At 44.7% G+C, this 24,347-nt stretch overlaps 1 long non-coding RNA gene across 2 annotated transcripts; it reads right to left on the reverse strand.

Annotated features, from left to right (window-relative positions):
• Positions 1-5,356: 5,356 nt before the first annotated feature.
• LOC112675133 (uncharacterized) lies at positions 5,357-24,257 on the reverse strand. Of its 2 annotated transcripts, XR_007401958.1 has the most exons (4): positions 20,362-24,257; positions 10,968-11,060; positions 6,942-10,049; positions 5,357-5,825 (listed from the first exon to the last, which is right to left on the reverse strand). It is a non-coding gene; the product is annotated as an uncharacterized LOC112675133 (long non-coding RNA). The 2 variants fall into 2 exon arrangements; XR_003145769.3 differs by lacking the exon at positions 6,942-10,049.
• Positions 24,258-24,347: the final 90 nt, after the last annotated feature.

The raw sequence follows: 24,347 nt of genomic DNA on the forward strand, positions 1-24,347 counted from the left end.
AGTGGAGCATGAAGTGAGAACAGGGTCTAAGGCTGAGTCTGGACGACTCCAACATTGGGAGCTCAGGGAGAGGAAAATCAACTAGGAAGTCTGAGAAGAAATAACTGGAAAGGAATGAGGAAAACTGGGCAAGCTGGCTGTCACAGAGCAAGGAAGGAGAGGGGGTTGTCCCACCCCTCTTCTGGTCAGTGCCCCAGAAGGTGTTAATTAACTATTATACATTATCTGATGATGACTCTATCCCTATTTTCCTTCCAGGCCCTTCCTGTTTTACAACTATTTCAAGGAAACTTTTTATTCTAAACTCTAAATTGTTAAGCATCCAGTCATCCTTCTACTCATGTATTCATCCATCCATCTACCCATCCATCTGCCCATCCACCTATCCATCTATCCATTTACCTAACCATCCATTGACCTATCCATCCATTCATCTGCCCACCTGTCCATCCATCCACCATTCATTTATCCATTTACCTAACCATCCATCGACCCATCCATCCATCCATCCATCCATCCATCCATCCATCCAACCATCCATCCACCTGTTCCCATCCACCTGTCCACCCATCCATTTACCTAACCATCCATCAATCCATTCAAATCCAAACAAATCCAATTTCCCACTAAGGTGCAGGACACACAAGGGTCCACTAGGAGGAGCCCTCAGTCCTATTTCCTTTCCAAGGTTCCTTTTTCTTTACTGGTTTTTGTTTTCCGTCTCTGAAGGAATTGTACAAAATTTGCTGCACGTACATATAATGATATCCATTCTGGTAGTTGGTCTTGGGAAAGTGCCTCAGATCGCAGCTTAATTATATTGAGTTAGTAGTAGTAATAATAGCATTAATAGTAACACCGTGATTGGAACAATCTTCCCTTTAATGAAGACAAGGAATATTTCAGCGTCCATGTTTCCCTCACTGTGCTTTCATACAGTCTAGATTGCTTCTAATGCATTTGAGCCCACTTTCCTCCATTCACTTAGTTTCTTTCAACATTTGCTTTTTCTTTCAGCCTGTCAGCATGAAAAACCCTCATGTGGTGCTGTGCTAAAGGCCACATCACATGGTGATGTGTTAGAGAGCTTCACAAAGGCTGTGAGACTATCTTCTGTTGAGCTGCCTCATTCTCTCCCCACAGCAGGGGCCCATCCTGGTTCAGCCAGCACCTCTGCCCGTGGCCAGTGTCCTCCCTGACTTCCACCACCACCAGAAACACAAGATCTCCCTTTCTCAGTGGGTCCCATCTTCCTACCACCACTGAAATTTGCCTTTTTTGTAGGTCACATCTCCATCAACTCTAGAATGGCGGTGGATTTCACCGAGCTTCCCCACATAGGCTCACATATGTCATAGGGACCCTACGTGACACAGATTATACACAAAGGCCCTACCAGCCTATCCTCAAATCTTCAACAGTGTCAGCATTTGCTTTTTTGCCACTTTCTTCTTTCTTTCTCTAGACTGTTTCAAAACAACTTGCAAGCGGTTCTCTCACTGTGCCCCTCCGCCTCTCTACTCACTGCCACTTGGCACATTGCAATGACGCCAAGTCCAGCCTGGATTTTCATGTGCTGAAGCCCGCCTTGGTCTTTCTTTAGGGCTCATATCACATAGCACTCAGCTCTTTTACATTCTCCTTTCCCTAAACCCTGAACCAACTCCATCAGCGGGTTGCCTCACACCCATTTGGAAAGCAGGTAAGGACATAAATCCTTAGAAAAATAGATAGACTCAATCAGCTTGTGTTTGCTGTGGCAGGTGATGAATTGGGGGGATTAAATTTCCAGCGAGTGAGAGCCGTTAACACAGTAATGGCTCCACCAAAAAAGAGGTTTTTGAGTGTCTTTCCCTGGGGGTCTTTCAAAATAAAATGAACCTGCTTCAGATGATTTAGGGGCACAGATTAGATGACTCTTCAAAATTCCTTTCAGTGCTGAGTTTCCATTTGTCTCTCCCAGACTCTGCCCTCTGATTTCAGAAGGCTGAGTGAAGTTATACTGGGATGGACTGCACCCACCCTCTCCACCTGTGTTTTTGGTTGCCCCAGTTTTATTGATGGAGTGAGGTAACTTCTTGTAAATCCATCAAAAACATATCTGAAGCATGCTCTGGGGCACATATTAAATCTAGAAACCTGATATCCTTTCATTTTTGTCCCTGAATAACGATTAGGGATCTATTCCCACAGTTGGCCATGTCTTGAATTTGCCAACCTGATGATTTTCTTTGCCCAATGTTTATCTTACAAGTTTTGAGTGAATTTGAGCCACTGAAAGTCTCCCAAGAAATAGCTTAAAATGTGGAACTCTTCACTTAAGAAGTTAACTATGAACCCAGATGTGTACCAGGTGTGAAGCCTTTTACATTCAAAAGACAAAGAGGATTGATTCTCCCCCTCTTGCTCAGCCCAGGTGTATGGATTAACTGGGTAGCTGTGACTCCAACCATTTCCTTGCTCCACAAACATCACTGAGCACTCACCATGTGCTGTGCCCAGTGCTAGGGAGACTTCTGAAGACACAGCACAGTATGACTGTCTTCCAAAAACATAGCACATCCTATAACAGAGAAAGGAGAGAGCAGGAAAGAGGGTGAGAGTCTGGATTCTAGAGCCAGATGCTTCTGCCCTTCTAACCAACCCCAGTCACACCACTCCACAGCTGTGCAACTTTACTGAACCCGCTAGCACCTTGATCTTAGACTTCCCAGCCTCCAGAACAATGAAAAATAAATGTCTGCCGTTTAATTTTTTTTCTAGATCTTGCTAAGCCTTGGTTTCTTACTCTGTGAAATGGGGCTAAACATTAGATTGCTGCAAGGATTGGGTGAGCAAATGAATGTGAAATGTTCAAGCAGTGTAACCAGGGTTCAGAGCCCAGCAAGCATGGAATAACTACTCCCAGCCCCTGACTTTAGCTGGGCTGTTTGACTGAAGGCATGTCTCAGCCCCAGGGCTATATTCAAAAGAAATACAAATTCTCCCACGGAAGGTTTTGAAAGGTAGTATTTACCTTCCCAAAAAGTGTCTCAACGAGGCAGAGAGAGAATGTGTTACACAATTAAGGGAGAGTGGGGCTCCCCAACAAGGATCATTATACCTCTCCTTCCCCAGAAGCACCCTTCTCAACTACAACCCCACTTCTCTACTTTCCATAATTCTCTTCACCCTCTCATGCTCTCCCTCTCACTCCCAAACTACCCCTAGTACACTCTGTCCCACTTTCCCGCCACCAGGAAACCTCCTCCTGAAGCATCCTGAGTTGGTTTCAAGCCATGCCAGGCATTTGTCAGCCTCTCTAAGGACTGTGAAGGTTAGCTTGAGGGAAGTGATTTTTCCCACTTGTGTTAAACAAAACTGGATTTTATTTATTTTTTAAAAGATATTATTCATTTATTTGGGAGAGAGAAAGAGCATGAGCAGGGGAGGAGGGCAGAGAGAGGGAGAAGCAAATTCCCCAAGGAGCAGGGAGCCCAGTGTAGGACCCAATCCCAAGACCCTGGGATCATGACCTGAGCTGAAGGCAGACACTTCACCGACTGAGCCACCCAGGCACCCCAAAAACTGGATTTTAAAGAGAAAATCTCCAGGAGAATCTGAAAGGATGGAGGAGAAAATAGAAGAAGGTGGAAGGCAAAGGTTTTCCCCTGCTTTGCAAGGAAGAATGGACACTTGTCTTTCCAAAGAATGGAGGGAATGACTATAAGTTTACCCTGGGAGGAATGCGGGGTTACCAGTCACACTGAGATGTGAGTGGCACACCTTTCATAGGCTCCACAGAGCCTCTGGTTACTTCCCACCATCACTGTGAGAGCAAGGCATTCTGCAGAAGTTCCGAGAATGCAGGAGAGCACCCCACATCTCTACCCGGGAACCCCAGAGAACATTACTCGCATCCCTCCCCCTCCACCCCCAAGAAGAAAGCACGGAAGAAATGTGTGTTTGGTGGTGCCACTGGTCATCCAGCCTGCCAGGCCAAGCTGGCATCCTTAAGGTCAACCCTCTGTCTCCGAAGAGGAACAAAGCATTAAAGGATCTGGAGGATTCCACAAAGATGGTATGCAGTAAGCAGCTGCCCAAAGCCCCTCATGGGGCCCCAAGCCTCAAAGCCTCATGTGGCTCTGGGTGTGATGGGGCCGCAGTGACAGCGGGTGTCTGGAGAACACTTAGCAACAGCTCTCTCATACATTACCAGAGCTTTCTCCATTAACCTTGGCTCTGCATTTAATGAGACGTATTTTAAGGTGGATGAAGGCTAAAGAGACAGAAGTTCACTAGAAGGCATTCCATATGCCAGGAGCTTTACAGATGTGATTCTACTGAATTCTTATTATAATAGGTAAGTGCTATTATTCCCTTTCATAACTGAAGAAACTCCAGCTGCAGGGGTTCAAGCGAATTGCATGAGGTCGCAACACCTAATAAGAAGCAGAGTCAGGATTTGAAGCCAGATTCCAAAGTAGCTACTTTTCCTGTAACTGCATGCAGGTTCCCTTCCCTCAGGGTTTTACATTAAAATGGCAGCCCCTTAACTTTTACAGACCAGCTTACACATTTGTAAATGAAAGCTGGATGAAGAGACCCTCCAAAGAATCATTTTCTCAGAAACAATTATGCATGCCGAGCTCGAGCTCAATTATAATCATCAATCCACTCATCACTCAAAACCCTGCTTGTCCTCTGCTGTCTTCATCCGTAGATTTACTTATTTCCTGGCCATGTCCAGAGCGGACAAATGACCGTGACAGCTGACGTGCAAGTCAAATAGGATTTCTTTGCAAATGGAGGAGGAAATTCTCTTTTCGAGAAGATTATGGTCCAGGTCTCAGCCCAACATAGGCTCCAAGCCGTTAAGATCATTCGCCAAAACAGTCGGAGCACCCAAATCACACTGAACGATTAGGCGTTCACTGCTGCCATTCATCATCTCAGGAGCCAAAATAAATCTGGGTAATTCTTTTTCTTTTTTCCCCAAAAGATGGAAAATCAAACATCAAATGAACCTGATTCCTTCCCTCCTAAAGCATATTGCCCAAATGGGCTCCTTTTGTTCGCCCCATTAATGAACTCCCCTCACTGCCAGGTGAAAAGACCAAAAAGAAGGGGGAAAAATCTTTGATTAAAAGAAGAAGAAGAGGAGTCCCTTAATCATTACCTGCCCAGTCTGGGAAGTCTGCAGAGTGTCTGGGGCAGCTCTATTAACCGTTTCTTTAAAAAAAAATGAAAATGAACCTCCTGACATGTGGCTTTTGTGTTCTTACATGTCTGATTTGACCTTCCCAAATGACAGCTGGGTCTAGAAGGAGATGGCGTAGAGTGTCTCAAAGAGAAGAATTAAGGGAAGTCAACGGGCTCCCGAATCTTTGTTCTTTTATTATTTCTCAAACCCTCATAGGTAGGACCAAGAGGCCTGACCTGACTTGCTGAGCCATTGGGCAGAGAGAAACCGGCAAAAATGAAGCAAAGCATGAAGCCTCTGGATACCCCAGGAGAAGGGAGAGGAAAACTCGGGGCCCCGGGGTTCCCTCTGTCACACAGCCTCACAACACGTCCCTGGAGGTCTGGTGTCTGTGGCCGCTCCACCCTGGATTGCCCCTGGCTGGACCATCACCCTCGAAATCCTTGCAAGGGAAAAAAGTGGTGTCAGCCTCTTCCACACTGTGCATAGCCCACGATGGCCTCACTCCCCGAGACGACGACAGGTGTCACCCGAGGCTCAGCTTCTCAAAGCTCCCGCGAAGCTCTCCCATGAGGCTCCAAGGACCAGGCCTGCCTCCTTAGGGTCCGCCGTGTATATGTCGCTCTCTGGCGCATCGTGGACTCTGTATCGACAGAAATAAAAATGAGGCTGGCACGTGCCAATGAGCGAACGAGAGGGGAGGAACCTCAGAATCCTCCTGATGCCTCCGTGATGGCGAGTTGAGGACCCTCTTTGGAAACCTGGGCTGGAGAACACATCACCAGTGTGGCCGTGGCCGGTAGGAAGGCGAACCAGACGGCGGGCAGCCAAAGGAGAGGCGAGGCACCTCTCTCCACCCTCAGCTACTTGCAACCGCCAAGCACACAACCAGTTGAATTATATGTTGTGCAAACAGCGCGTGCCAGAGACTTCAGGTACCTGTAATTAGCCGCAGAGGGGGGTTGGCCTGCGTTTAGAGGCTTCCCTCTAATGAGATCATTACTTTCTACACTGATCCAATTCTGCGTGAGGAGTTTCTTTATGATCCCTTCACCAACTTCCTAAAAGTTTATGCTTGGCAGGAGGCAGGGGGCGTCTACACCTAAAACTTGGACTCTGGGCCCCAAGAATGGTCTGAAAACTCAGAAGCTGCACGTTTAAATTGGACTCCTGCAGGATGAAGGTTTCTCAGGTTGCAATTTGGTACCTCAGTTTCCCTACCTGTAGCCCTCCTGAATCCTGTAGGATCGAAAGGATAAGAATTTTAAGAGATTAAGAACATGGTGCAGACACAAAGCACACATGCAATTTATAAGGTTGCCTTATTCTGAGACAACCGAGGCACTTTAAGTAAACTCACTCAAGTAAACTCAACTTATTTACTGAGCCCAGGCTGTGGGTGCCCAGGAAGTGATCTAGGTGCTGCTGGTGATGCAGTAGTAAAGGGAACAGCTAAGTTCGAGTCCTTAAGAAGCTTATATGCTACTCAGAGGAGACAGAAAACAAACTATAACATAATGTAACATAGTGTAATATAATATAATAATCTCATGTATTGCTAAGTATGCTTTAAAAATAAAGATCAAGGGACTGGAGGCTGATGAGGGAGTAAGGATGCTATTTCAGACAGGGTGACCATACACCGTCTTTCTAAAAATTTGGTATTTGGGCAGAAACCCGAATGAGTGGGAGCAACACGGACATTTGAGAAAGGAGCACTCGAAGCCGGGGGAACCCACAAAATGCAAAAGCAGCTCACCTGTTGCTCAGCATTGCAGTCAGGAAAGAGACCAAGATTTGCCTCCCCAGATAGAGGCCGAGAAGGTGAGGTCTGGGGAGAGGCAGAGACTCCGCAGAGTCCACAGGCTTTCACAGTGTGGCCGGGAGCGGGTGAAGCCAGAGGAGGCCTGGCGGCAGTGAATGTGGCTCCATCCAGCAGCTGACCGTGCATGCCGTGTTTGGATGCAAGCTGGAGCAGCCTCCCACCCTGAGACCCATCTTTCTCTGTGAAGATCCTTCGACTTTTTTTTAATTATTATTATTTTTTGTAATGGGGATTGAATTGTGTGTGCCACTGAGCAGGGCAGCAGGAAGCTCTGTCAGTGGCCTGACACAAAACAGGGCCCTTCCCCACCCACACCACACACGTGAGGGGGCAGCTAGCCCCGCCAAGCCAGGGTCCCGTCTTCATACACCAAGTGCCCATTACCCTCTCACTAAATATTGTTTTTGCAAGGGCTTGAGCAAAATGACAAGCCTCTTTACAGTCTGAGTGCACCCCACCATAGTGCGTATATTATCCTAAGCCATAAAATGCTTTGAGGTTTCTTGGGATGGGAATGGGTATAAAATTACAGTCCATTATTATTATATATTTCTTTTCATTACTCTCTGTTATATTTTGTGGGTCTCACCAAGATAATTCTTGCTCCGCTGTTTACAACCTTCAGATATAAGTAGATGGTCCCTAAGTTCCCCCCAGAACATCATTTACCTATTCAGCTCTTTTAATCTTTCTTCATAAATCCAGCTGTCCTCTTCCATCACTCTGGTTGCTTTTCCCCCAACATTCAGCCCCATTTGTCTGTACCTGGCTGGTAATTAGAGGCTCAGAGCTGAGCACAGCTTTCCAGGTGGGGTCTCAGCAGGGTTGTCTGTTACTTCAAGTGTTGCTTAGCAGATCCATTTCCACCTCCTCCTGGGCCCCACATTTCACCCCAGACAGTGTAATACAAAAGGGAACCCCAAGGAGAACAACACAAATATTACCCCGACCCAGAAAATGGGTCCTGGGAGGAAGATTACAGAGCTGGGCCCTGTTCTGTGTAGAGCCCAGAAGCAGTCCCAGCAAGATGATATAAAGAGAGTAAGGAGTCATTTTCTCCTTCAACTTCAGTAACAAGAGAGCAGATTTGACTCCACAGAGGACACATCTTGTGTTAAATGTTATTAAAATCTGCCTGGGGCTGAGCTTTCTGGGGTTCCTCTCCTCCCAGAAGTTACTAGAAAGCTCCTCTTCGGTAAGATGGGACACAAGGAGGAGTGTCCCATCCCAGGACCAGCATGCTTCTTCTCCCTTCTCCACACTCTTGCCCCCACCTGCCGTCCTCTTCCTCTCCTCAGTCATGGAGAGCTCAGCTTCCTAGCTGCTCACGGGTCAGACCATGACCTGGGACTGATGCATTTTCTACTTGGCAGGTTTAGGTTTAGGGAAGGGAAGAAAACCACCTGGGCAGACAGCTTGCATGAGACGGTCACACCTCTGGCAATGGTATCAGCTTGGTTTTGCCTCATCTTGTTCACCCACCCCAACCCTAGAGAACATGTATTATAGGGTAGGAATCTGACGGGAGCTGGGGAGACATCCCCAAGCAGTGGGTTAGAATGTGTTTTTGTTGGTGTGGTTGGTTGGGTTTTGAGAGAAAGAGAGAGAGAGCGCGCAAGAGAGAGAGAGCATGCACACATGCTTGAGCTGGTAGAGGCCCAGAGGGAGAGGAAGATAGAGAATCTCAAGCAGACCCCCCACCTGCAGAGCTTGGAGCCTGACATGGGGCTCGATCTCATGACCCTGAGATCATGACCTGAATTGAAATCAAGAGTCCGACAGCTAACTAACTGAGCCACCCAGGCACCTTAGAATGCGTTTTTAAACCAGACAGCACTGGGCATGGGGCCTCATTCTCCTATCAGCTGTGTGCTTTAGGGCAGGCAATCTAATCAACCCAGGCCTCAGTTTCCCCATATGCAAGACAGAAGCATCTCTCGAGGTTTTGTGAAATGGAAGGGAGAGGGGCATAAGGAAGGCCCCTAATACTTCACAGGCATTTATTTGCTGTTAGTGTTTCTTCTCTATGATGGGGGGCTGGTTCTGGGAGAACTCATGACATCTTGTGCCTATAAAATCTCTGTAATTATCTCTACTTACGGAAAGTTAGTGTTTGGAGGGAAAAAAATTCAAAGAATACAGTCAGTCAAATCCATTAGCAAGACAACCTAGAAGTTCATAACCTAGCTTTGATCTGCAATTTAGAGGAAGGAGTTTCCAAATACTTGAGGGATCATTTTCCCCCCTTGATGTGATGTTGGAATTTAACTCCCATTAACCGTTACAGATATAATGAGTTGGCATCCAGGGGAAACATACCCTCTAGTGCTTAATGAACACAAAATAAAACATTTCCTTTTATCTTCAACATCCACCAGAGTAATTTGAATGATGATATTCATATTCATGACGCATAAGACCCTTCCATCAGCTCTGTATTGTCACTAACACTCTTATAGAATGCCAATAAGTATGCTGAGATCTTTTTTGATGATGCTGTGATATGGAAGCTGCCGCTGCAGATGAATCATGGGGTCGCAGGTCAGTAGAAAGTAAGAAACATTCCACAGTAGCTGTGTCTTTCCATTGGAACCAGTGGAAGTTGGTGGCCTTAAAATAATCACTTCCAAATAGAACATAAATTAATAGAGCAGGGCTCCTCTACCACCTGATAGGATGAAAATAGGGCCGTGGCAAAAATGAACTGTTCTCCCAAGCATGAAGTTCTACAGTTTGCCCAGCTGGGACTAGAAAGGGCAGACTTGGGACTTTGAAAAAAACTTCAGGGTAGAGGGGAAGGCTGTTCAGGCTGTGCACATATTGAATGTGAGAAAATCTCTGCAGTGAAGCCAACTCTCTCCCTCATTGTACCTGCAAGTCCTTGAGGCACAAGACTATGTCTTTCAGGTCTTTATTTTCCCTGCCTTTCCTAGCACAGAGCTTGGTGCCCAGTGGGTAACAATTTTGAAGCCTTCGCCATGCACCTAGGTCCTATGTTAAGCATTTTGCATCATATCATCTTATCCGTTTCTCATTACAAGTCTAGGAGAGAAAAAAAATAGTATTATTACTTTCCCTTTTTATAGGTTGGGAAACTGAGGTCAGTTTAGGGAGTTCTAAAAATGTGTTCAAGGTCACCCAGTAGATGTCAGAGCTGAGACTTGAATCCAGGTCTGTCTGATGCCATAATCTGTGTTGAAGCTACACACTCTGGGGTATTCAGTGAAATGTTTGCTGAACAGCACTAGAGTCAGTAATAGGGTCAGCATGTGCCAAGGCTTTTTATACACAAGTCTGTGGATACAAACAGTAATTCCAATATGGGATAAGCCTAGAAGAGATATATAACATTATGTAAAGAGCTATATAGTTAATATGTTGTAGGCTTTGTCATGACTATTCATCTTTGCTGTTGCAATTTGGCTAAGTCCAATAAAACTTTATTGACAAAAGCAGGTAGTGGATGGATCTGCATTGCCTTCCCCATGTGGAATTTGCCAACTCTTGGTATTGCCAACAAAATCAATGGCTACATTAAGTTGGAAGACAGGTATACCCCAAAGAAAATGGAGTAGAATTTGACACTATCTCTCTAGGATCCCAGAGGGAAACAGATAACACACTCAACTAAATAGAGTTTTGTGGCAGGACTTCACCCAGAAATGTGCACAGAGATAAGAGGACCAATGAAGGATGGTGAAATGTCCAGGGACCAGCAACACTGGGAAGATGTTACCAACCCTAGGCCTAAAGGGTCAAAGGGAAGAACATTATCACTGGAACATGACATGAACCATATTCATGGGAAAGGAGCTCTCTGTAAGGAATTGTGGCTCTAGATAGAAAGATGGATCCATTGCTTGAACCATGGCCCAAGAGATGAGGGGCAGGGTGACTAAAGACCCAACCTCTCTCACTTTGTGCCCTCTGATCTCCTGGCCTTCTACTTGCCAAACTCACCTGGAAACCAGGAAGCAATGGAGCCTGGTGTGTAGCCCAGTTGAGTAGAATTCTCAGGGCTCAAAGCAGGACAGAGAAGAGTGGAAGAAGGATCTGGAAAGATAATGGAGAATGATCATCACAGTTTTCTATGTTAAAGTTAAGCACTGCTCTTCCACTAAGATGCTGACTAGTTTTCATGAATCAACCAATATTCTTCTATACTTCCTTTTCCCCATATCTTTTTGGGCCAAGAAACTAGAAAAGGGTATTTTCTGGACAAACTACTAGTGGTCCTACAGATGGTAGCTCTTTTGGAGAATAATTTTGCAGTTCCCTCTACAGATATACTGGAAGAGTTTCCTTATGTACAGTTGCCCTGTGTCTCTGAATGCAAACGTGAAACCAGGTAAAAACCAAACAATGCATAGTGAATCAATGAATACCAAGAGAGAGTTAATAACATTATTAAAAAAAAAAGAAGATTCTAGAAGGTTGTGACCTCTGGGTGATTTTTTTCTTGATATTTTTCTGTATTTTCCTTTTATTCTGTGGTAAGCAGGAAAAAGACACCCCCCCCACAAAAAAAAAGAAGAAAGAAAAGGGAGATCTGTCCTAATAACGTACTTTATTGTTCTGAAAAATGCCAAGGTTTACAACTCCAGGCTCTCCCGAGGATGTGTTACTGTTACCTACACACAGTCACTAATGCATTCACTCACTCATTTCACAAGTATTTACTGAGCATCTACTATGAAACAATTAGGATGCTAAGCACTAGGTTGCCAGTGCTGAAAAAGATTAGCACAGCCCTGCTTATATGGAGGCACCAGAAATAGATAAATGAGGCCCAGGGTCCTTCACCTTGAGGTCTCCCCAATTCAGATACATTGAGTACCCAAGAGAGTAAGTGCTATGAGACAGGTAGGCAGAGGAAGCTATAAGCACCCAAAAGGTGCTTAACCCAGTCAGGATTAATGGAAAGATTCCTGAAGGATATAACTCCTGAATTCTGTTGGGAGAGAGATACACAAAATTTACACAGAAGAATAAGGATGGCAAGGGCAGTCCAAACTGAAGGACCAGCACAAGCAAAATGTTGCAAAAAGTGGGGGTAAAAGGCTCTAGTAAGAGTGCCGTCCTGTTTCTACGATGATGGAAAGGTTCTATAAATCTATCCAAAATGGCAGTCACAACCACCTGTTTCTGTTGAGTGGCTAATCTGACTAAAGAACTGAGTACAGGGGCACCTGGGTGGCTCAGTGGGTGAGCATCTGCCTTTGGCTCAGGTTGTGATCCCAGAGTCCTGGGATTGAGTCCCGCATTGGGCTCCCTGCAGGAAGCCTGCTTCTCCCTCTGCCTGTGTCTCTGCCTCTTTCCGTGTGTCTCTTGTGAATAAATAAAATCTTAAAAAAAAAAAACTGAGTATTTCATTTTAAATACTTTACATTTACATAGCCACATGGGTCTAGTAGCTACCAAATCAGGTGGACAACACAGTTCTTTTCTAGAAGAAAAGGTTGGGGTCGTGGTTCACAGCAAGAAGGCCATCAATTGGACTATATTCAATGGGCAACGGGAAGCCACTGAAGAGTGTTAGTCTGGAAATGACCCATGGTCAAAGTTGCGTTCATGGCAAATTGCAGCATGTGGAGGATGAAACACAAGGTGCCGCAGAAGCTCTTAAGATGGGGCCCCAACTCAGGATGAGGGTGGAGGGATCATTACAGAAGAGGAGGCCACACTTGAGCTGACCTGAAGCCATGGGCAGACATTTCTCAGCTGGCCCTGAAGGCACCAGAGACCTTGACAGGTGCAAAGTGACAAAAGCTGTCATGCTCAGGGAGTCCCGGGTAGTTCCCATAAACCAGGTTCAGATGCAAGAGGCAGTGGGCATGAGATGAGGCCCCAGAGACCGGGATGGAGGCAGGCCCTCTTTTCCTGTAAAGAGGTAGGGGGTCAATGTAGGCTCTTACACAGAGCAGCAGATCTTAGGTGGGACTTTGAGTTAGCTATCAACCTCTCTGAACTTCCATTGCATGTTTAGGGAACTGCGAAGCAAGGATAATGAGGCCCCTTGCACAGGTGTGCATGAGGGCCATGCAGCTCTCCTGCAGCAGAGGGGCTGCCTGGCCCCTCCTCCTCCTCCCTGTCACCTGTGGCATCTCAAAACGTGCTGTAGCTTCCCCTTCTTAGCTGTCACCACCACGGCCTTGACACTGAACCATCTGGAACATCTTCTTTTCAAATCCACCCCCCCACCCCCAACATCCCTATTCCACTAAATCATGGGTGTTAGGGGCCTTGAGGAGGAAACCAAAGCTCACTCTGGAACAATGACAAAAAGCATCCGGATTGTTAGAGAATTTGTTAATAAAGAAATGCCAAGACTTTTATCTGTAGTAAAACCCCAGGCCGCCACACTGGTGCCTCATGGGAAACCAAGTTGGTATGAATTCTGAGTTGCTCAGATTTTGCACGAAAGAACAGTCTTCCTTCACCCCTTCCCCCAAACACCAGCTAAAGTGAATGGGGGTAGGCTTGTTAAAGGTGAAATCTTCCAGGTCCACATTTTAAGTATTATTCTCTAGCAGATCAGGGGCTGACTCTCCATGTTCTGAGGGCATGATGCAACATCTAGCAATCAGAGGCATGCCAGTTGGGCCGCTTGCAAAAGCCACACTTGAAAACACACACACACACACACACACACACACACACACACACACACACAAACCTGTTGCCACATCATTGAAAACTTTGGAAAACATTGTGTGTAGGAATAAGCGCTCCTTGCGTCAGGGCAGTGGGCAGTGACACAAAACCTTCTCTGCCGTGGAGTTGCTCTGACCACTCTTCCTTGTTACTGCTTGATGAGTTATTTGTTCTTTCTGAGCCATTTGTCATGACTGAAAAAAAAGTTGGGGGATCTGAAGCATTCTAGAGGAAACTTGGTGCCAAATAGACTGCCCCATGATCTGACCCTTGTGAGGTTGTGCTACAGATGTTAGGTCGGAGATTGAAAAGAATGATCCATTCTTCTCTGTTCTGTTAGAACTTGTTGAAATACCATTAGAGCAAAACAAAGGAGAAACCGTCTGCTCAAAGTTTTGCAGGTATAGACTGTAGTGTGCAAGGAAGCGAAGCCCTGGGAGGATGAATTCTCAGGACATGATCCATAGTGGGAAAGAGCACACCCAGATCCCACCTCGGCCAATGAGCTCAGGAGAACAGTGTTCAACGTCTCTGAACTTCGGTTTTCTTATCTGTGTCTGTAAAACGTGAAGAAAATGATATGCTTCTCTCATCGGGGTGTAACACAGGAGATAGTGTAATGCAAAACATCTGGCAAAATGCCTAGTGCAGAGCTGCTGTTCAATACTTATCAATTATCTGAAAGATAATTGCCATATGACAAAGTAATTTATTCATTTGGTAGGTGTATATATTGAGTCAAGCTATGTGCCAGGCACTCTTCTAGTTGCTGGACGAACATACAAAACCCTTAGTTTTCTGGAGTCTACTGCCTAGTGGAAGGCACAGAGATTAAAAGTGAATATATAAAAATATAGCTAATACCATATTAGGGAATAGTAACATAAAGAAAATAAAGCAGTGGGAGTGAATGGGTGACGGGCACTGGGGGTTATTCTGTATGTTAGTAAATTGAACACCAATAAAAAATAAAAAAAATAAAAAAAAATAAAAAAAAAACAAAAAAAAGAAAATAAAGCAGGCTACATTCAGGAAGAATGTCAGAGGATGTTATTTCAGAAACCGTGGTCAGGAAAGGTCTCTCCAAGGAAGTAAATTAAGCACAGGTATTAACAAAATGAGGATGATTGCCACAGATAAAGCTGAGGGAAGAGTGTTCGCAGCAGAAGGAATAGCAAGTGCAAAGGCCCTGGGGCAGGAATGTGCTCTGCATATTGCAGGAACAGCAAGGAACTCAGGGTGGCCCAGAGAGCAAATTCTCAGGGAAGAGCAGTGGATGAGTGGAGGAGAGATACCAAGGGCTGGTCATAGGCCGGGGTGTTTTGAGAAGTGCTAGTAGTTTCATGTGTGTTTATCTTGTCCCTATGATGAGACTGAAAATCTCTTGGGTCAGTGGAACAGAGCAGTTATGACTCTGGTCTCTCGAACCTGGGGTGTTAGCCATGCTCAGGCTTTTTATATCGCTTTGAAAATCTCTCTTAATCTCTCTAAGCCCCAGTTTCTTCCTCCATAAAAGGAAGATAGAATGGTGCCTACCTCCCTGGATTTTTATGATGATTAAATGAGATAATTTTAGTAAAGTGCCTGGCATTAAGTGCTCCAGATGTTAGCTATTATCATTGAGGGCAGCAGGACCATTCTCTGCACTTTCCCTTTATCAATCAACAAACACATATTAAAATCTTACCTTTTGCAAGCTTTGTGATATATAATCCCGTACTCCCCACGTGTGTGTCGGGCACATAACTCGACTCTTAATTAATTTTTATAGCCTTACAAGACAGCAATACTTTCTAACCCAGCAATCAGCTGACTGATCATTCTGTGCAGAACCCAAGAATCAGGAAGAAAATAAATCTTTGAATTCCCAAAACACCCGTCAGAAACGATTATGCACTAAAGCTGTAAACTTGAACCACGGCGAGCTCTTCATTCCTTCCGTGCTTTTAAACCCAATCACATGCTCAATCGGCCAGGTTCTCTCAGGTCACAGAGGGTTGAAAGGGACGGTGGCCAAAGGCCAAGATGCTGAATGTCCAGAGAGCCAAGAGCACAAAAGAAGACTAAAATCAGAGCTTTAAAAAAGCAGAGAGAATTCCAACTATTCATGCACTCCGTTATTTATTCAATAACTCATTCACCTGACTGATATTTATGAGGGACTCTTGCCAGCGAGGCACTGTTGTTGAGAGCTGTGCACACAAAAGTACCAAGAACATCATCCTTGCCCTCACAGGGCTTCTTTCAGCAAGGGATCTGACTCAAGAGCATGCTGAGTGCTAGGCTAGGGTCAGTACTGGAGAGCAGAGGGAGCTGGAGAAGCACCGATCGGTCTGGGGCCACCAGAGACCATTTCCTGGAGGAAATATGGGGCCATTGATATCAGGGCACTCAGGCTGTGGTTCATTCAGTGACTCAGTGAGAATCATCATGCTGCAGTCATGGGTGCTCAAAACCATGATGCTGAATGCACAAGATAAAGACAACCAATGTTCACTGTGCTATACTTGATAAGGTGGGGAATTATACAAAGACGTCCATTCGAAATTATTTTAGTACAAGTTTCAGCTCACTTTCAGTTCTGAAGTTCACATTACCTGGAAATTTTGGCTTAATTTCTAGGTTGGACTCTTGCCCTTGTGGCACTAACATTTATTTCCCAGTGAGAGTCAATCTATGAGGAATTATTGTTAGTCTGTAGTTTTCAGACAATGTATGAGGTATACTGTGTAATATTTTGTATTATACCTAAGTATTAAATTAAATATCTGTTTTGGTCTTTTTTTTTTTTAAGTATCTGGTTATAGGGAGAGGATTTAGGAAGAAGCATTCTTCACTATAGGAGTCCTATGAAAGCTTGGTACTACCCAGCTTGGTACTTGGTACACTTTTGAATCTAGAACACAAGTAAGTCTGTTAACTTGACTATGACTCGTAACTAAGTAATGGCCAGTTGTCCACCTGTTTGGTTTACTCGGAAATACATGCCATTGATATTCAATGCAATGCTATTTGTTAGAGTAAAAGATTGAGAATAATCTAAAACTCCAATAACAGAGCACTGGTTAAATAAAAGATGGCAAATCCATAAATGGAATGTTATGCAATCATTAAAAAGAATAAGATTATGCTATATGGAACATTCTCCAAGATACATGTTAAGGGAAAAAATCATCTAATCTTTTTTCATTTATTTATTTTTTTTTTAAAGATTTTTATTTATTTATTCATGAGAGGCACAGAGAGAGAGAGGCAGAGACACAAGGCAGAGGAAGAAGCAGGCTCCATGCAGGGAGCCTGACATGGGACTCCATCCTGGGTCTCCAGGATTAGGCCCTGGGCTGAAGGTGGCGCTAAACTGCTGAGCCACCTGGGCTGCCTGCATGTAATCTTTTTTTTTTTTTTTTAAGATTTTATTTATTTACTCATGAGACACACACACACACACAGAGAGAGAGAGAGAGAGAGAGGCAGAAACACAGGCAGAGGGAGAAGCAAGCAGGCTCCATGCAGGGAGCCCAACACGGGACTCGATCCCGGGCCTCCAGGATCACGCCCTGGACTGAAGGCGGCGCTAAACCGCTGAGCCACCCGGGCTGCCCTCTAATCTTTTTAAAAAATAAAACCTATTTTGTAATGAATGGGAGGATGCGCAAAACATTAGTGACAATGGGAGTCTCAAAGTAGGGGTGCTGGGTGACCAGAGTTTAGGAGAGGAAGGAAAATCACGTTACACTGGTAAATTTTTATGTATTACAAATTCAAAAGCAAATTGCAAACAAAATTTTAAAGGAAGAAAAAGCAAAAAGTATCACCAATTCCAGAGGGAACATGTTGGGTGTAAGATGGTGTTACACACTGAGAAGGTGTCAAGCGAGGGCTATCCTGGCGCTGTCATTTGGGGTAGAATCAGTGATCATAAGTCAGCAGTCTGCAGAGAGAATCTGTCTCCAAGATGGGTGAGCTCCATGCTTTAAAAATGTGGATTCAAAGGACTGAGCACACATTTCTCCAAATAAGATGCTCAAGTGTTCAATAAGCACATGAAATGGTGCCAAACATCACTAATCATCAGGGAAATGCAAATCAGAATCACAATGAGATACTATATTCCATCGATTAGGATTGCTGCTATCAGACAAATAGGCAAAACCCCAGAAAATAACAAGAGTTGGGGAGATATATGGAGAAAAGGAACGCTTGTGTCCTTTCCTGGAATTATAAAATGGTATGGTTGCTGTGGAAATAGTATGATAGTCTTCAAAAAAACGAAATACAGAATTACCATGATCCAGTGCAACAATCTAGCAGTTCCACTTCTGGGTATGTATCCAAAACAATTAAAAACAGAGTTTCAAAGAAATGCTTGTACACCCATGTTCATGATAGCATGATTCCCAATAGCTAGAAGGGGAGAGCAACCTGAATGTCCATCAAAGGATAAACTGGATAAACAAAATGTGGTAAATACACACACTGGAGTATTATCCAGTCATTAAAAGGGAGGAAATTCTGACATATACCGCAACAGGAATGAACCTGGAGGACATTACGCTAAGTGAAAAAAGCCAGTCACAAAAAGACAAATACTGTGTGATTCTACTTAACGGAAGTACCTAGACTAGTCAAATTTATAGAGCCAAAAAAAGTAGGATGGTTGCTAAGGGCTGGGGGGAGAGAAGACGAGAGACATTCAGTGGGAACTGAGTTTCCATTTTGCAAGATGAAAAGAGCTCTGGGGATGGACAGTGGTAATGGTTGTACAATCATGAAAGTGTATTTAATACCACTAAACTGTACACTTAAAAGGATTAAGATGATGGATTTTATGTTATATGTACATTAAATAATTATAAAAAAAATTTAATGTGAATTTGGATGTATCCAGACAGACCTCCCAATTCTTCAACCAAATTCATATGTTTTGTAGCCAGACTCACACATTTGCATGAAAAATGAGTTTTGCACATTTACCTCACCTCCCTGGCCCCACATGCATCTAAGTTTGTGAGCCTTAGGAAATGTATTTAACCTTCTTAGATGTGTGGAAGCGTCTGGAAGCTGAAATCATCAGACTCTGTGATGTACTGCATTCACCCCCTGCAACAGATCGAAGATGTTTTGGTACATGGGTTAGTGACAGCTTCACATGCACTTTAGTACCTCAGCTGGGCAAAAGGTGACAGAACCAGTGCAGGGAAATTGAAATGAAATGATCCCATGGGTTTGGGTTTGTTTTTTGTTTTTGTTTTTGTTTTTTTCCTCCTTAAAATCTTATCAATCATTCCGGGTTAGGCGGGGAGAGGGGGAAGCCTGGTATGTAACTTTGAGACATGTCACACCATGTAGAAAACCTGGTTCTCTGCTATCATTTTTAGGACAAGTGGTATAACAGTGTCTTTTCCTCATGGTTAGATTTTCCACCTCAACTCAACAATACAATTTAACAAAATATCAACTTAAACAGGAATGAAGGAGGAAACTGTAAGGTACATAGATCAAGTGGACAAGATTTCTGCAATTCAGGAGCCGGCCCACAGCCCCAGGCACGAAGGACTGGCACTGAGTGGCACTTAGGGACTTCAGATGATGATTCTTACTTATTTCTTCCATGGCAGGTAGCACTTTCAACCCCTTTCTTGTTTGTGTATAAGAGATCCCTAAAAAGGAGCTGGTTTTACTAAAGATTCCTCTTTTTCTCTTTTTCCCTCCCTCTGCTTGTCCCTCCATCCCTCCATTCCTTTTTTCTTTCCTTCTACCTTGCTGCCATAACCATCACTTACCAAACGTCCGCTATAAGCCAGACATATCTAAAAGTAGAAGATACTGTGGCTTCTAAGACAAAGTCCTAGACCTTTTCCCACTAACATCCTGGTCAGGAAGATTGCCTTCCTAGCCCAAACTCTAAAACTCTATGTGTCTGAAGGTAGTGCGCTGGGAAAAAAAAAAAAAAAAATCTGTCCTTGAATAATGTCCTTGAAGAAGCTAGAGTGCATAAATCCATCAATACGCTGGGGCGTTGCTTGAACCTGACCTCTGAAACAAGCAACAGAAATATTTTGACTTTATAAATAATGCCTTTAGTATATTTATAGTGTGTCTTTCCAGGACACAGCTCCAAGAACCTCAAGATTTATGTGATATATAGAGAGGAAAATCATCCTTGTGTGATACATATGGAAAATAGGTTTTAAAAAAAAATCAAGTGACAAACCTCTGTAGGATAATCAACTTGAGGACACTTGTCAACCAGTATCCCACAGGAGTCATCTTACTTAATTTTTTTGTCAACAACGTGGTTAAGTGGATCTTATAAATGATTCAAAATATGTCTGAGTGGCTGGAACTAGAAGCAAAAATGGTTTTTCAAACAACCTTGACAGCGATTCCTGTTGACAAACAAGGGGGAAGAGATGATGAACGTTCCCAAAGTGATAGGTCCTTCTTCACAAGGGAAGGGGGTTGTGCGAAGGTTTAGCACAATGAGCCCAGCTGCTGTCTAAGAAATTCTGTTCATTCAAAGATGCCAGAATTTTGAACTCAGAGAAGAAAAGAAGAAAACGTCTGGGAGATGAAGCCTTGCCTATACTGCATAACTTTGGTTTTACAATCAAACGATTGAAAGATTGAAGTTGAAATGACAACCCCCCCCCCCAAAAAAAAAACAGGTTGTCCCAGTTGTTGATTTACAGCTTCTTACCTCCAAATTCACTCTTCACAGTTTTGCATGTGGTGCTGGTGCGCTGGATCCTGTGGACATCTGTCCTCTGCCAGGTGACCCAGTGAGGAGCTTTGTCACAGGATGTGCTGCAAGAGCAGTGTTGTGAGGACGCAGAATTCAGCAGTACCTTTGCAGGAGTCTACTAGAGAGTCCTGTTCCAGAGCCAGATCTGGCTTCCTAGGAAGTACCATGTCCCCAAGCAGCTTCCTGATGAGTTGGCCAGTGACCCAGCTGGACTCCAGAGGGTGGCTCACAGTGAGTTTGATTGGCAGCTCACAGAACTCTGCTAGCCAGGTGGCCATAACCACACCCTTTTCAGTAAGGCCCAGATCTCAGTTTGGCCTTCAAGAAGGCCGTCTTCCAAATTTGTTCCTTCCTTGGGTTGTCTGCCTCAGTCTTAGGTGGGAGCTGCTCCTCGTATCTGCTATATGTACAATCTTGGGAGTTCCTTAACTCCTTAGAGTCATGACTTCTCTGTTACTAGTTAGTAATTCTTGAGATCAAACTTTCCCTGTTCACGACTGTGTGATTTCTGTTTCCTGACTAAGGCCTTGATTAATATACTCACATCCAACAGAATCGCGTGCTTAATAGCTCACCAGAAGCTAAGTGGGGCAGATTCCATAGTAGTGCTATTCGTAATAGCCAGACTGTCCATTCCCAAAAGGAGAGAAATAATTTGTGGTATATTCATGGCAAGGAATGCTGGAGAGCAATGAGAGTAAACGAACTACAAATACATGCAACAACACAGACAAACAGAAACAGAATATTGAATGAAAGAAACAGAAACAAAAGAAAATATGCTGTATGATTCCATTTATGTGAAGTCCCAAAACAGGCAAAGCAAATTCTGGTGCTGGAAAGGAAGAAAAGTGGTTATTCCTGGAGGGGATTAGTGATTGGGAGGGGGAATAAGGAAATTCTGGAATGTTTCTTGGCCAGGGTATTGGTTATGTATATCATTGTTTATGCAAATGAATTGAGCAGTGCATTTTTTGTGTTTATACTTTTGATGTTTAAAAATGAGTCATGACTGAAAATATGTACTATGTAATAAAAATAATTAATAAAAATATATACATATTTATTGAATGTACAAGTTATTAATTATCTGACTCAAGTAGTAAAGCAAAGCTCATTCAAGACAACAAAAAAATATATGTACATAGTACAATATCAGTCATTGTATATGATACTGAGGATCAAGGGATGAATCCAATATTCTTGGTTCTGTCTGCAAAGGAGCATGGTCTACAGGGGTGACCGACTTGAAAGTGACAACTACAACACAACAGGTTTCATGGATTCGTTCAGGAATGGATGAAGCGCTGCAGAGAGAGGAGGGAGCCGGGAATGGTAGACTGTAAAGCTACACACAGAAAGATGGTATCTGAGAGGGGACTGTCCCTCCACATGGTGCAGAAGTATGTGCTTGCTCCACTGTCCTCCACTGCTGTGAAGGGATGAGTAGAAGATGACCAGGGAGAAAGGGGGTATTCTGAGCAGAGAGGACATGTGCAGAGATGTGAATTTTGAAAGTCACCATAAACTCAGAAAGCAGAGAGTGTTTAATGTGGTAAGAGTCTGGATAGCACTGGGAAGGATAGTAGCAGATGAAACTACAGAGATCAACTGTGACTTAATTGTGACATGCTTGTCTACCTTCTGCAAGTGTGGTTTTTACACAAGGAGCCAAGAAGTGCCGTATAGCTAGTCTTCAAAGATGCCCTCCTGGCCCGCACCCAACCGATGCCTTGGTTAGACCTCTTCCACAGTGAATCTGGGTTGGCCAATGGAACCAATAGATTTTGGTGCAAGTGACACTATGTGACTTCTGAGGCCACTGCAGCTTCTGCCTTTGTTTCTTGGAAAACTCATTCGAGGGATGACAGTTGTCATATAAGAAGTCCAGCAATCCTGAGACTACAGCATTGAGAGGAAGCACAGCCTAAGAGAGACCATGGGGAAAAGGCTGTTCCTCAGCCCAGCTTTCAGGGGACTCCAACCTCCGGTGACATCTGACAACCACTACATCAGAAAACCTCAGAAAACCCCAATGGAGCTGTGTGTTGAGCATGTATAATATAAAGAACTGCAGGGAAGAATTTTTTTTATTTGGCTCTACACTATATTTTGAATCACTACACTTCAGTGTGGTCTATTACACAGAACTAAACAACTAGAAAAGACATTTTAGCATAGCAGTGCGACACAGAGAGTTTTGAGTTTGTTTTTTGGAAACACGGTCTGGAGACAGCATGAAGGGTGGGCTGAAGAAGGCAGAGGTTGAAGGCACCAAGACATGTTTAAAGGCTTCTGCAAGAGGATAAGTGGATTGAGAGGCTGGAATCTAGAAGTATCTGTGAGGCATACTTGACAGGATGTAGAGATCAAATAAATGTGTGGTGGGAAGGAGAGGAAGACTGTGAAAATCTTTCAGGTTTCTGCCCAAAGAGAATAGGTGGATAGATAATGTCCTTAGTAGAAATAAGGGCCTATTGGGACACGTGGGTGACTAAGTCAGTTAAGTATCTGCCTTCAGCTCATCATGATCCCAGGGTCCTGCTTCTCCTCCTCCTCCTGCCCCCTCCCCTCTCCCTGCTTGTGCTCTCTCTCTCTCTCTCAAATAAAGCAATGAAATCTTTTTAGAAAAAGAAATAAAGGCCTATATGGAAGGGTAGATGAGCTGTGTATATACTTAAGCTGAAGGGTTTACAAGGACATATTGCTGAAGAAGTCAAATAAGCAGTTGGAAAGTTTAAGGCACACAGGAAATTGGGGCTGTACCTGCCCATATATACACACATGGGCTCTGAGTTACATATAACGATGGTTAAAGTTATGGAAATGAGATCACCTACAGAAAGTGTTTCGGGCAGGAAGAGGAGGGACAAATAATTGGACTTTGGTAGGCTTGGGGCAGAGGAGGAAAAGCCCGCAAACAAAACTGAAAAAAAAAATAGAGAAATAGAAAGAGAAGCAGGAGACTTGTGTCTTATAGGCAAACGGACAAGAGAGTGTCAAGAGGATGGAGCTTTCATCGTCAAAAGCCACTGCAAGATCACGTAAGGCGAGGATGTGGTATATGGGTTTTGACAATTAAGAGGTCATCAAGAGTCAGCCTTTCATCAGAGTAAAAAGCAAAGACTATGAACTTAGATCACTCTTTAAAGATACCTGGTGGCCACTGAGGGATCCCTTGATGGGATGAGCCCTGGGTGTCATACTATACGTCGGCAAATCGAATTTAAATTAAAAATGTAAAAAAAAAAAAAAAAGATGCCTGGTGGCGAAATGAAAAACAAAGATAAGTTCGTCTGGGCAGGACATAAGCGGCGGGGAAGGGGGCCTCGGGGCAGGCTGGCCGCACGAGTCCCTGGCTCAACAGGAGGGCCGAAACCGGTCCCGGAGTCGCGGGTCTCCAGGCCTGCGTCTGCTCCTCCAGACGTGGTCCACGGACCAGGAGCGTGGGCGTCACCCGGGAACACACGCCGCGGTGCTTAGTGAATCTCAGGCTGCAGTTAGGCCAGGCCCAGGCAAGCGGGCAAGACAGGCATTACCGTTCCCGTCTTCACCTAGGGCGGGACTCGGCTCGAGGAAGTCGCCCGACGCGGCGGAGCTGAGTAGCGGCCGAGCCGAGACTCTATCCCCGAGTCTCAAGTTCTTTCCAAGACGTAGACAAGCAAGTTCACAGGCTCCATGTCTACTCCCGCTCTTGCCAGGCGAACTGCTTCGGATGATAGCAGCGGCGACTGCACAGCACGACCCTCTCCGAGCCTCCAGCGGCCTCTCGGCTCCGGAACTTCACTTCCCAGCAAGCCCAGCGGCCTCCTGCCGCGCGAGGCACGACGGGCACCCCGTCCGGCTCTCGTCTCTGGCGGAAGAACCGTGAGGCGGGACCCGACGTGGCCGGACGCAAGGGCGCGCGGCGCCCTGGGACATGTAGTCTGGCCCCGGCCGGG

The sequence above is a fragment of the Canis lupus genome, chromosome 14 (genome assembly GCF_003254725.2).
Source record: "Canis lupus dingo isolate Sandy chromosome 14, ASM325472v2, whole genome shotgun sequence".
In the NCBI taxonomy this organism is placed as follows: Eukaryota; Metazoa; Chordata; class Mammalia; order Carnivora; family Canidae; genus Canis; species Canis lupus.